Source organism: Dermacentor albipictus, chromosome 2 (assembly GCF_038994185.2).
Source record: "Dermacentor albipictus isolate Rhodes 1998 colony chromosome 2, USDA_Dalb.pri_finalv2, whole genome shotgun sequence".
Classification (NCBI taxonomy): Eukaryota; Metazoa; Arthropoda; class Arachnida; order Ixodida; family Ixodidae; genus Dermacentor; species Dermacentor albipictus.
The window spans coordinates 175,350-189,898 of NC_091822.1; the positions used below are offsets into that span (position 1 = coordinate 175,350).

General features: G+C 48.3%; 1 protein-coding gene and 1 long non-coding RNA gene across 2 annotated transcripts in view; both read left to right on the top strand.

Moving 5' to 3' along the window:
* The window catches only part of LOC139055837 (uncharacterized), a 95,820-nt gene that overhangs the window by 63,601 nt on the left and 17,670 nt on the right, over positions 1-14,549 (top strand). The gene's annotated exons all lie outside the window — the stretch shown is intronic.
* Positions 9,067-13,391, top strand: LOC139055838 (uncharacterized). The gene is made up of 2 exons (XR_011511923.1): positions 9,067-9,359; positions 11,119-13,391. It is a non-coding gene; the product is annotated as an uncharacterized lncRNA (long non-coding RNA).

A 14,549-nucleotide genomic window follows, 5' to 3' on the forward strand; every position in this document is an offset into this window, starting at 1 on the left:
CATTTTCGCCGTCAATAGTTAAAGATGGTATTGATATGTCTTCTTTTGATTTTATTTTGCATATTTCCAAAAGGATTTTGGGTTTTCTCTCAAGTCCTTGTTTAATTTAACAAAGAAGGTATCTTTGGCACATTTAATTGTTGCTTTCAATAGCTTATTTATCTCTTGCAAGCGTTTCTGATTTGCCAGACTAGTGTCGGGAGAAAACGTTTTATACGTTAGTCTTGCTTTCCTTATAAGTTTACGTATTTCTACGTTAAACCAAGGTTTTTTTTTTCGTTGTCGCAGGTACCTGGATGGAACTTGGATTTCGATTACTTTAAGTATTTTGTCCCAAAATGCTGACCACAAAGTTAACGGACAGCGTGCGTTTGACATATATAGGAAAGGAGGAAAGAAATTTTCAAGTTCGGTCCTGATAGCAGCATAGTCTCCTCTGTCGTAGCTGTACACTTTTCTTTGCGGAATTCGCGCCATCCGTGCTCGCTGTATGTTAAGCTCTATGATAACTGCCCGGTGGTCACTAATACCTGGGCAAAGAGTAACTTTTGATAATATGTTCAGCTGATTGCAAAGTACTAAGTATAAAATTGAATTTTGTCGCGTACGTTCCAATACGTACTGCTGCAATCCATTTTTTCCGAGCAGTTCTTGGAACTCTGTGTAAATTCGGGAGCTATTACCAGCCACACATCCGTCATTCCAGATGAAGTCTGGCATAATTGAAATCCACCCCTAGAAATACGCTATTAGGCAGAAGAGATAGCATCTCAGACAGCAATCCGAGTGAGTCGCTGCTGCTGGGTGGGTGGTAGTGTGTCCCGTACACTACATTGTTTCCGTTAGGTGATTTCACTAGGCAACAGAGAGACTCACAATTGTTTTCAAATAAAATTTGTGTACTTCAGAATGCATTTGATATCAAAATGAATACTCCCCTGCCATGTCCATGCCTATCTTTCGGATAGACAGTAAAACCAGGCGGAAAGATTTCTACATTAAGTACAGTCTTGTCTAAGCACGATTCGGTGCCCATCACAATCTGAGGTTTAACAGTGGCTACTAAAGACATCAAGTTATCAACTTTGTTCTTAATGCTGCGACAATTTACAAGCAGGACAGAGAGCCGTTCAGGCAGCGCGCAACGTGCTGGGTTATCTTTCGGAGGAACGGAATTCGGAACGCGTCATTTGCCTCTGTCCAGTCGCGCATGCGGCTGAAGTGGAACTGGCATCCGCATATTGCTATCCCAGACAAACGTTTGCCCATTGATGATCAATTTATCACAACTCAAGCGAACACAATTTTCTTTGTTTTCTCTTTTTTTCTTTCGCGTAATTCCAAAGCTGACGTCTTTATTCTTGTACGGCTCGGCTGAAATCTACAAAGATGCTGTACGAAGTGCCTTTTAGTCTGTAAGCGTTTTTAAAGGCGTTTTCTCTAGCCTTCCACTTTGAAAAACATGCTACTATGGGCCGGTTTTTGCTTTCTCCGAAAACGCCTACGCGATGAGCCCGTTCAACCAAAATATCATCAAGTTTCATCACATCTTTGCATATTCCACTAATTAGTTTTTAAGACGCCTCCAACGTCTCGTTATGCTCCCTGTCAGGCAACCCGAAAAAGACCAGATTCTGTCTGCGGCTTCTATTTCCCAAGTCGTCTAGTTTAGCCATACATTTATCGTGTATTTTTTCCACCCGAGCAATACGACTTTCTGCATTGTCTGTCTTCTCTGTTAAGCCCGTAATTTTGGATTCTAATTTGGATTGTCTTGCTGTAATTTCCGTTAACTTCACAAGCACAATTTCCTGGCCTGTTTTCATTTCTAAGAGAATCCTTTCAATGTTTGTCATTTGGTCACGTTCAACAGCATTCATGGGCCCTGGATTTAGTTCTACATGCCCCGATAGGGGCAGTGAGATTTCGGAAAGCGTCAGAAAGCCGTCGTAGATAGAGAATAGTATAGCATCAACGAGGCACAGGCTGGCACGTTCAAGACATTCAATCATTTGTCGCTTGCTAATGGGACGCGACACTCTTAAAAGCGTAACGTTGTTAGAGCGATAACACTTAGTTCCATTTAGGTAACTGACCTGGTACATGAAGAAGCGTGAGTTTGTGCCGAAAAAAGCATCGTGCCCCAGTCGCTCTAGACTTGGCTAGTCCTTTATATGGCCAGCGTGCAGCGTAACCGGAAAGGTTCCCCTATGCGCAGATTCCATTTCGGTGCATCGGAGATTATACACGATTTCTAGCAAATAATTTTGCGGACCGCGTAAGACACGAGCAGATGATTGAAGACCAGTTGTAGCGGCATCTGGCCAAAGTTTGGTGAAGCCATGTTCCACCGTGAAGTCGACGTTCGCCACCACAGCGAAGAATCCGAGCAGTAAATGGTACATGAAGAAGCGCGAGTTTGTGCCGAAAAGAGCGTCGTGCCGCCATATCATATAACTACAGGCCTCTTGTGGTCACTATTTTTTTGTTGAACTTCCGTGTCACTATCCTTCTTTAGGTGCTTTAATAGCTTTTCAGCTATGGCCGACATTAGCGGGTCGGTAGCCGGCGCACAAAAGTCGGTCAACTTGACCTGCAAAGCAGCGCTGCATGGTACGATGACAGGATTTCCTACGGGCATTTGTGAGACAAAGATTAGTTATGCTTAGCTTAACCAGCTTAGAATGGGCTGAGTTAAATGATAAAAGGGGTGTCCCACTTCTTGGTTCGTACATCCAGCTTACATGGTCACGTGAACGGAGTAAATTGAGGTCTAAAAATCGAAAGCTTTTGTCAGTGAGCATCTTATGGGTGAACACGAGTGGATGAAAGCAGCTGTTAAAGGTTTTCACAATTTCGCTTCATGTGGGCGGAAAGCAGCGTTGTAGCAATCTATAAAGACGAAAAAATCATCTACACAGCGGCATACTTTGACGACTCTTTGTTTATCTAGCATGCTCAATAGCAGCCGCTTATGATGAGCAAGGTAGATGTCACTCAAGACAGGGGCCAGGCATGAGCCAATGCCCATACCACTGTGTTGAATGTAGGTCCGCTCATTAAAAGATACAAAAGTGGATTTTAGGTAAAACTACAAAAGTTCAGTAAGGCTGCTGTTATGAACACAAGTGCGATTCTGGAGAACTATTGCACCATAGGAATCAATGGCGTCCTCAACACACTGCAACAGCTGTCGTGCGGTAAAGAATAATATAAATCGTTTATGTCTACTGAAAAAGCTTGTAAGCCCTTGTTATTCTCTTTGAGGAAGTTTGTCAAAGCGTCCAAGTTCGTTATTAAAATGGAGTCGTCCACAGTAAGCAAGTTCTGTTTATCTTGTGAAAACAGAGCCACATATTTCTGCCACGCCCCTCTATCTGTTACAATAACCCGCAAGTGCCAGTCAATTTTGTGTGCTGGTCGTGAAAAACATGTCAAGGCTCAATTTCTTGCGCTTATCGACTGCTTTGGACAGTTTTTCGAAACCCAACGCATCGCACAGCTTTTTTGCTTTGGATTTAACTTTGGGCAACGAAATGGCAACCCAGGGTCGAAAGACAATCAACGGCAGGGGTAGCTTTCGTGAGGAACAAAGAATTAGGAAAAGCCACAAATCCACCTTCTTTGTCTCAAAGCAAAAGAGCAAGGGACTGCTCTTTAAAGTAACTCACAACGTTCCTGATTTGAAGCTTCTTCCTTGGCGGCTTGAAGCGTGAAATCACATCTACATCCTCAGCAACACACCTGTGCACTTCGACCTCAGGAGGCTACTTGCCTGACGTAGGTGATTAGCTCGTGCGGTGAAATGCCAGGTTCTGTGCGAAACTTGGGCCCAAGGCTCAAGAGGCCACTGACCACAAGAGGAAAATATTCATACCATATTTTCATAACGTCTCTCACAGATTAAAAAAGATTGGCCACAAGGGTAACGTGGAAGTAGTGTTTTCTGCGCCGATTACTCTACGCAGGCTCTGTACTGTCGTAAACGCGTTCCATCGGCGTACTACTGTCTGTTCGACTGTGCACAAGAAGCGTTTTCAGTCATGCGTTGTTGGAGTTGTTTATTCTATTTTAAAGGGAAGCTGAAACGGTTTTCAATTTCCATGAATTGCTGGGATTGGGAAGAACAGACCTAATAATTTACGGTTCTGAAATTTTTTTCTTTGATTTGTTAATATAAGGGGCGGAAATCGCTTTCTAAATCACCCCCGCGGACACGCCCCCATCGCTTCCCGGAGCGCCGGTTGAGGTGGTTGCCAGAGAGAACCGGCGAGAGTGACGTCACTGGTGGGGACCGAGCTGCCGGACCGGCGTGCTGGCATGCGCTGGCATGCCTCTTTCCGTCCTGCGCTTTACTGAACGACGCTACGAGAGATTTGCCGCCGCCGCCGCTCACGTTTGTTTTGCGATTTTCGTAAACTGTTTTCCTTCTGTGCTGCGTGAGGGCCTACAGCCAAGGGCGCCCAACATGCCCTCGTTCTGTGCAGCATTCGGCTGCGCGAACACACGCGGGCGAGACGATGTGGTGTTTCACAGGTTCTCGAAGGACAAGAAGCTTGCAGCGCAGTGCGGTGAGGAGAGATAAGTTCGTGCCGACGAAATCAACTGTGCTGTGCTCGGACCATTTCCGCGATAGCCGGATAGCCGTACGACAAATGCGGAAACGCGTTGTTGCTAGCGTTACTATACTCCGTTTCATACATCAGGTGCAACGCTGTGGAGGCTTGAGATACTTCTTGCAGTGGCTGCGTTCGCACATAGAAAAAGTTCGCTGTTTCTTGACCCGATTTTTGAGAAAACTTTTCATATATAAGCTCGGTTCTGAATGAAAAAAAAAGAATTTACCCATAGAAACAATCCGTGTACTTTACTTATACGGCTGCTAACACGTTCTATTAAATCAATTTTCCTTTCGGCATTCTTTATTGCAGCCCGTCACGGCAGCTTCACGTGCATGCTCGCGCGAGCAAACGCCGCTGGCACGCTGCGAACCATAGACGGAAACGCGCGCAGTAATAAATTTTGGTGACCGGACTTCGTGCGTAGCTTCCACAGCGTTGCACCTGAGGTATGAAATGCAGTATAGGCTTGCCTAGTGACATTCGACGTACGGTTGCAGTTATGTTTACCACACGGCGGTGCTAAAACTGCCTAATATCTTTATGTCAACAATAGCATGGAGCGCGCATACTGATTCTTGATCGAGCCACAATCGCAAAGTCGTTGAACCATAGTATGAATATTGCAGATATAATCCCCTTGACCATCTCGATCTGGATGTGTATGACAAGCAACTTCCATGACTGTACCTCCCAGCACTGCATGTGCGCGCTTTGAAACGCGGCACTTATGTTCGCGATCGTGTATCAACGCTCAGAAAACCACGGGACTTATGACAAGCAGCGGCAAGGTGCTTGACATCGCGGAATTGTACCCGTGTTTACAATCTAATGAGAAGTTAGTGCTTCGGCATTCTTCCAGCAGCAAGTTCCGAGTGACACTTTAGCGCATTTTTTCTCCCGTCATTGGAACGTGCAGCTACATGAAAAAAAAGCATACGTAACAGCTAAGATTTCCAACGCGCGAGAAGGTGCACACATCGCTCTCAGCACACTCAACATCGTCGTTGCGGCCGTTGCCGCCATCGTTTTCCGTATCGGCTGTCGGTTCGAACATGTACATACGGCGAAAATACAAGGTGTCCGAGACAGCGAGAACGTTCCATAATGCTTACAACTCAGCTATGAAGCCAGAACAGAACAGCGTGCTACGCTCTGAAACGGCATGCGGCGGCGCCGACCGGCGACTGCCGCCATTGACGTCACAGCGGCTCCGACCAATCACGGGCAACAGCGGCGTTCGCGCGATACCCTGAGGCGCTGGTGCGCGTTTTCATGAAAAAACAGCCGCTTGCGCTTGTTTCCGCCCTTTTTGAACGAGATATTCGTGTTTAGGGGACTCAAAACTGTAGAATGCCGCAGAGAACTCATTTTTTTCGGAAAGTGTTTCAGCTTCCCTTTAACATCATGCGAGAAGAGATATATATGTCAAACTGGTCGCTGCCTTAATGAAAGGCTAAAAGAACGTAATTACAATGTGCACCGGGCTCTACAGGGACACGTACGAATTCACTGTCGCGACTGCGGATGCAAACCGAATTTTTATCGGTGTGAAGGGCTAAAAAATCACCGATCACAACTTATGCGGGAGATCACTGAAGCCGATTTCATATCAAGGGCTGGCAGCACGTACGTTAGCGCGCCATCTTCGTGCCTACCTCCACAGGAAGCAATATTTCTTGATCAGTTTAACCTTGCATGACTAAATTGCGCGTTCTGTGACCCACGATGGTGTAGCCTTCTATCAGTGTGACGTCTTGTGAAGTGTTGCGACGACTTGTCCTGATGCTTTCTTGTAGGTATATATTTCGTGCAACTCGCTAATCAACCAGTTCTAAGTCAGCGCTCTGTTCCTTTATCTGGCCTGCTCAGCTTGTTTCTTTCTTTGTATGTTGTACTGTACCAGTTCTAGAACACTAAAGGGGCGACGTCGTGGCTGTTGAGAAGCTCGTCGAGTTCAGTGGTTCTTTGTCTTAAGTTAAAGTTAGGTATTGATGTCGGATCACGGCTGCGTCGCGTTGACCTGTGACTGGTACCTGGCGTTGTCAGGTCGTCTTTCGTCGTCGTGTTCTTTGCTTCTAGAATTGGCGGGGTCTCATTAGTATGTCGTCTAGACAGAATTTTCGGCGTCTTAGTCGTCGGCGGAGTACTTTCGTCAGTACAACGAACAGCAAGCGCACCTTCATCGGTCGCTGCTTTTAGTTTTTCTGGTATGGGCTCTCCGAGCGGCCCCGGGCTGTGCTAGTGTATGGACGGCGCTGCGGCGACAGGTAGCGGCCTGGTGATGGCGCACGGGAAGGTCGTCGAGGGCTCCACTGGGTAGCGGCGATGTAGTCAGTGATATCGTGAGGGCGTTCACCTTGCTGCGGGCGCGGAGCTGTGACGGCGGAGCCTCCAAGTCCCATCTCCCGGACATCATCGCTAGACGTGATCCGCTTCTCCGCAGTGGTAGCAGAGTGGGAGGTGCTCAGGAGCGCGCCAAATGTCCGTTTTCCTAGGCTGGTTGTGCTGGTCGACGGGCGGGCGTGCTGGTGGCGGCGGCGGATGGCGGGACTGCGTCGTTACAGCGGCCTGGCGCAGGCGCGGAGAGGGAACGTGACGGGGGGCCACGGCAGAGTATGTCATCGCTTCCGACTGAGGCTGTGGCGATTGAGGAACTTCGAATGACTGTTGGTGCTCCTCTCGTACGATGTCGGCAACCGAAGCCACTTGAGGCTGTGATGAAGGGAACAGCCTATTTTGCTCCTTCCGCACGACCGCTCTGACAGTCTCGCGCAGTGACTGAACTCCGGCATATTTTGTTGAGTTGGTGCGGCAGTTGAATTGCCGGTTCCACATTTCCAGTGTCTTCTCGATGCCAGTGGGCTAGCGAAGAAACTCGTCGACGGTCTTCAGTGGGCTTCGTACCATTCCGGCGAAATGTTCCTCTTTCACATCGCGCATGCGTACGCGGTCTTTCTTCTCTTCGGACATTTCCGGGTCGGCATGGCGGACTAGGCGGCTCATTTCTTCTGTAATGGTGGCAACATTTTCGTTTGGTTGCTTCACTCGGGCTTCCAATAGAACGTCGGCCCTTTCTTTCCGGACAACGCTTGTGAAGGTGCTCAGGAATTTACTGCGGAACAGGTCCCATGTTGTAAGTGTGGACTCCCGATTATCGCAGGATGTCCTCGCTGCATCTTCCCAGGAGAAGTATACATGGCGCAGTTTATCCCCAGAGGTCCAGTTGTTGAAGGCTGAAAGCTTTTCGAAAGTCTCGAGCCATGTTTCTGGATCATCCGTCAAAGCTCCCTGGGAAGTAGGTGGCTCCCTGCGTTGCTGATGCACGATGGCGGATACTGAAGCTGCCATTGTTGTTGACTTGGGGATGTTCTTTCTGGTCGGCTCAGGTCAAAGACCACGCTCCGGGGGCAGGTCCTGTAATCTACGCCTTGCTCGAGGGTCCGGGGCGACGTTGGTGCTCTCCTCGAGCTTCGATCGCGGCTTTGCGGGCGCGTTCGGTACCTGAACGCACGAGCACCTCTACCAGATGTCACGTAGTAGTGACGGTGAAGAAAGCAGCCAAAACTGCGATCAGGGAACTAGCTTTTTATTCCGCAAACGTGTGCCCTCGAAGACAGGCTACACTCATAGAAAGGCGACAGTGGCGAACGCAGTCGGCAATCGTCGGAAATCTGATCAGCGTTCAAATGCTTTGGCTTTTATACATGAGTCGTCGAATGTTCCAGAGTAATCGCTGTGACTCACGTGTCTTCCACACAGTTCAACATCATTCACGTCACGCGGTGAAATCAGAATACATAAGGTTTGGGGTGTGATCTTGTACGTGTTCCAAAATAGAACGGAGGCGGTTCGTTCCACTGAGCCAAATACGATTCGTCAATATGAACTGTGCCGATCGCCATGACATCAATTGTGACGTGATATCTGCTGTCAATCATTCCGTGTCGTCTGCTATCGGACGAACGGAACGGAACATACCGCCTATTTCGTGACGTAAAGAACGAACCGCCTCCGTTCTGTTTTGGAACGCGTACAAGATCGCACCCTTGGGGTGCGATCTTGTACGCGTTCCAAAATAGAACGGAGGCGGTCCGTTCCACCGAGCCGCACACGCTTGGTCAGTTTGAACGGTGTCGAACGCCATGACGTCAATTGTGAAGTGATATCTGCTGTCAATCATTCCGTGTTGTCTGCTATCGGACGAACACAACGGAACGGACCGCCAATTTCGCGACGGAAAGAACGGACCGCCTCCGTTCGAGTTTGGAACGCGTACAAGATCGCACCCTTGGTGTCAACAGACAGTTCATAGTGTGACGTCAGCCTGCAGATAAAACACGAGCACACTTCTTTGGCTGTCATCCCGCACTTATCACAAAAGTCATGTGACTAGCGCTTCTGTTTATATTGCCCATCATCGGAATAAACGGGGCATTCCCTTTATCACCGCCCTACAATGCGTGTTTGACAAGGTGTCAGAAGTGGGATCGGCCGCTCCCGAAATAGACCGTCAGGGGCGTATGCAGTCCGATAGAGCGGAGCAGTAGCTCGCAAGCGGTGCAAGTCTTCACGGAAGGCACGGCAGCAACGAGCGTCCAGCAACGAACAACAATGGCTGGGATAAAGCCTCCGCAGCCATTTGATTACCACAACACAGCAGACTGGCCCTCCTGGATTGAGGAATTCCAAGACTACAGCTTCGCATCCGGTCTCAGCGAGAAAACGGAAGAAATTCAAGTAAGAACCCTTCTTTACAAAATGGGCCGCAAGGCAAGAGAGATTCTTCGCTCGTTAGCGGTAAAAGACGAAGACCTGAAGACTTTCAAGGTCGTAAAGGCAAAGTTTGAAGCCTATTTCGTTCACACGAAGAACAGTGTATGAGAGCGCCCGTTTTAACAGACGTCGTCAACAGCCAGGGGAAACTGTAGACGAATTTGCAACCGACATCCACAAGTTAGCAGAGCGATGCGACTTCGATAACATGAAGGACCGTTTAATAAGGGATCGCTTTGTAGTTGGCCTTCTAGACGAAGCGCTGTCGGAAGAGCTTCAAATGGACCCTAAGCTACCATTGGCCACCGCACTAGCAAAGTCCCGAACAAGCGAAACGATAAAGCAGCTGCAAGCGGACTTGAAACAGCGGGAGAGTACGAGCGCCGAAACATATGTTGTAGCGGTAAAGAACAAGAAAACAGAACAGAAGAAAGAATGGAATGCTACACTTGCGCATCGCAAGCATACCGCTTCTGTAAAAAGCTGCACTTATTGCGCAGGTTCGATGCACCCGCGAACTAGTTGCCCAGCGAAGCACCAAAAATGCTTTTACTGCCAGAAGCTAGGGCATTTCGAAAAGGCTTGTCGAAAGAGAACGAAAACTTGACGGGGTAACGGCACCGGGCTGCCCAGATAACGGCTGCCCAGATAACGAGCGCCAATTCCTCGGCACAGTTACACCGCGACAAAGCAAGTTGTCTGCGCACCTCGTGACGGTACAGATAAACGGCCATGAAGTAAAAATGAAAGTCGATACTGGAGCAGAAGTCACGGTCGTGGGGGAAAATTTCCCAGGAATGCCAAGCTATCTTGAGAAAGCAGGAAATCTAAGGGGACTAAGTGACGCAAGCATTGACACGTGGGGAAAGTTTCAAGCCGAAATCGCATGGAAGGACAATCGCTGCGAGCAGACAGTGTATGTCGTAAAAAACTTGCACATGCCTTTACTGGGGCTACCTGCAATAAATGCCCTTGGGGTAATTCGATTTTTAGACGAACTAGAAACGTCCGACGAGGTCGCGAGACAGTACCCAGGGCTATTTCAAGGAATCGGATCTATAGCAGGAGAGCACGCGATACGGTTGGCAGAAAATGCAATCCCCTACGCAGTGTCAACCCCGCGCAGGATTCCTATCCCGATGAAGCAAGCGGTTAAGGAGGAACTTGACAGGCTTGAGCGGGAAGGCATGATTAGGAAGGTCGAGGATCCGACTGAATGGTGTGCGCCAATTGTGCCGGTTATGAAGTCATCCGGCTCAGTCAGGATTTGCGTCGACCTCACTCAACTAAATAACTTCGTAAGAAGAGAGCGCCTCCAATTGCGAACCGTAGAGCAGATCATGGGATGCTTTCAGGAAGCCTCTGTGTTCTCGAAACTAGACGCAAGCTCAGGATTTTACCAAATCCTACTTGCGGAGTCGTGCGAAACACTCACCACTTTCATAACGTCATACGGCAGGTACTGCTATCGCAGACTGCCGTTTGGTATAACCTCGGCACCAGAAGTTTTTCAGAGGAAGTTCACGCAAGTCTTTGAAGGATTAGACGGTGTTTTGAACTACATGGACGATATTCTTGTGTTCGGCGCAAATAAGTCAGAGCACGACTCTCGCTTACACAATGTGCTCGGAAGGCTACAGCGGGAAGGAGTGACGCTGAACAAAGAAAAAATGCTGTTTTTCAGTGCAGGAAGTATCCTTCCTTGGCATGATCTTTGGCGCAGGTGGCGTGCGGCCGCATCCTGAAAAAGTGCGGGCCATCACAGAATTTCCGAGGCCGCAGAACGTAACGGAAGTTCGCTCTCTTCTGGGAAAGATGGACCATCTTGCTAGGTTTCTTCGAGATGCAGCGTCTATGAGCGCGCCTCTACGCAGCCTTCTGTGCAAGGACAATGAGTGGTCGTGGGGACCGCTACAGGAACAAGCGTTTTGCAAAATCAAGGAAACCATCAGCTCGGACAGGTGCCTCGCCATGTACCACCCTCTCTACGAGACAATAGTCTCGGCTGATGCTTCATCGTATGGTCTTGGTGCTGTATTATTTCAGATCCAACCATCCGGGGAACGACGACCGGTTGCTTATTCCTCGAGATCGCTGACAAAGACGGAACAAAAATATTCTCAAATAGAGAAGGAGGCGTTAGCTCTGACATGGGCAGCTGAACGTTTCGACGAATTTTTTAAGAGGTATGTCATTTTTGTTCGAAACAGATCACAAGCCTCTACTTCCGTTGCTCGGTCGTGATCCTCTGGACGGTATGCCGCCTCGCATCCAAAGATTCAGAATGCGTTTGATGAAGTACTGCTTCACACTAACGCACGTTCCCGGCAAAAGCATTGCGACAGCCGACACCTTATCAAGAGTACGAGCGAAGGCTACTAACCATACTCTATAGGCGCCTTGACAGACTCGGACGTATCTGCTTTCGTCGATGGAACCGTTCAGGGCCTACCGGCTACAGAAAGCATGCTTAATCTCATACGAGCTGAGCAACAAAAAGACCAGGAATGCTTGTCATTGCTGAAAGCCTGCCACCACGGGTGGCCAAGAAAAGAAAGGCTCCCAGACGTTTTGAGGCAATTTTGGCCCGTCCGTGCTAACATTTCAGTTTGCAAGAACCTGTTGCTGAAAGATGCTCGCATTATTGTTCCGCGAAGTCTGCGGAAGGAAATGATCGAACGACTACACGAAGGGCACCAAGGTATCGATCGCTGCAGAGAAAAAGCAAAGGAATCAGTTTGGTGGCCGGGGCTCAGCAAAGAGATAGCAAAAGCTGTAGCTGATTGCCATGTGTGTGCGAGTGAACGTGTTCAGTTCGCGGAACCAATGATTCCCTCGGAAACGACAGAGCTACCATGGCAAAAAGTCGGCGTGGACTTATTTGAAATAAAACGCGCCGTGTATCTTGTTGTTGTGGATTATCATTCCAGATATTCGGAGCTGGCCTTGCTGAAAGGCGATACGTCATCAGAAGCGGTTATCAACCATCTGAAGAGCATCTTCGCCAGGCACGGCATCCCAAACACCGTGGTATCCGACAACGGACCACAATTTTTCTCGTTTGCTTTCAAGCATTTTTCAAGCCTGTACGGGTTCAAGCACGTCACAACGAGCCCGGTCTTCCCGCAAGCCAACGGCGAAGCTGAGCGCATGGTAAGAACGATAAAGCTACTTTTGAAGAAAGCAGAGGACCCCTACATTTCTTTGCTGAACTATCGGAACTCGCCGGGCCCCACAGGTTACAGTCCAGCACAACTTTTGATGAGCCGTCGATTGCGCTCAAGAATACCTTGCGTTCAATCTCTGCTAAAACCCTGTGTCGTTAGCTCTTCGTGGCAGAAAATGGATGAGGAATACAGAAACAGGCAGAAAAGATACTTTGACAAGCGTCATGCTGCCAGGTCTTTGCCCAGACTTTCTGCAGGAAATCGAGTGTGGCTGAAAGACAAGGGTGCTCCCGGAACTATCCTGCGGCCGTCCCAAACGCCACGGTCCTACTGGGTGGGGACCGACAAAGGCGCCGTTCGCCGAAACAGACGCCATCTCTTTCTACTGCCAGAGACGGAAGACGATGAAGGTGTTCCATCGGCGGTTCAACGGGATCACCATCAAGAAGAGATCGACGTAACACCGGAGCCACAAGTTCCCGAACAGCCCGCCAAATTACCGGCTACAACGCCAGTGAAGTATGCCGGTGTGCAGCAGCCGTCGGATGGTCACGCCAGCGAAACCACCGGACATCGTAGAACCACCCGCTGCGGTCGCATAATCAAGACGCCGAAACGACTTGGACTTAATGATTAACTATGAACTGTGTTGTTGAGTTATTGTGAATGTACTTAGCTTGCAAAAAGGGAAAGATGTGACGTCAGCCTGCAGATAAAACACGGGCACACTTCTTTGGCTGTCATCCCGCACTTATCACAAGTCATGTGACTAGCGCTTCTGTATATATTGCACATCATCGGAATAAATGGGGCATTCCCTTTAACACCGCCCTACGATGCCCATCCGACACATAGAACCATCGTTAACTTTCGAGAAATTTCCGATACATGCAGCTGCGTCCTGCGCTGTGCGATAACATTTCTTAGGCGGTGAAACGTGGTCACCCGATAAACAGCTACATGTGTAACTATATACAAGGAGGTGACTGCGTGGGCCTGTACTCTAGCAGTTCAGAGCACCTAACACCGACAGTGACCTTTCCGCGCTTACTGCCGAAAAGAACAAAACCAGAGCACTAGAATTGAAACGAAGTATGAAATAATGCGCGTCGTAAGCATCTACCTGAATGGGCGTCTTGCTAGGTTTGCTAAAATTTCATTGATTGTTAAAGTGAGGCATTCTATTATCTCAGGCTTCCGCCAAACCATAGAGTTTCATAAAATTACAAGATTGAAGTGCGGCAGTAGTGTCTACAGGAGTTACAAGGCAGGGCAGTTTAGCAAGCATGGACATGATAGATAATACATAGACTTGCCCAAATGTCCTCCCTCCGACTTTAAATGTTTCCGTGACCTCGGAATGTGATCTTTATTAGGAATGTACTGCGTTATAAATAATTAAATGCACATCATTAAAAATTTCTGGCGACAGCATTCAAACGCGTGATCTCCAATACAAAAGCCCGCTATTCAAACCATTGCGCATGGTTTGGACAAACGGAAAAACTGCAATTACCAGCAATTATGCGTGTTGGCAGTCTTGTCACCTTCTGCAGTGAAAAATGTATAACTTGCTACGAAATTCAGCCCAATGTAGAGCCAGATAAAGCGTAATAAACGAAGTCACAAGAGAGAGAGAAAAAATACAAATGAAAGGCGGGTAGGTTAACCAGGACTTTTAACCAGGTTAACCAGGAACCAGGTTAACCAGAACAGAACCAGGTTAACCAGCCTGGTTAACCAGGTTAACCAGGCAACACTTTTCAGCTTTGTCTCATTGAGGTCACTCAGTCGGAATAACAACAGTCGCTGAATCTGGTAGCTTTCAAAAATCTCAGCAGCGCCTTTCTGGCTTTTTGTAGCTGCGATATGCGATGCCATGGTCCCAAGATCTTGTTCAAGGTGAACGGTTTTCTATACAAATGCTTTTGAGGTGTGCAGAGGCCATGTGTCATTTTCAAAAGATGGACAGTAGCACAGTAGATGT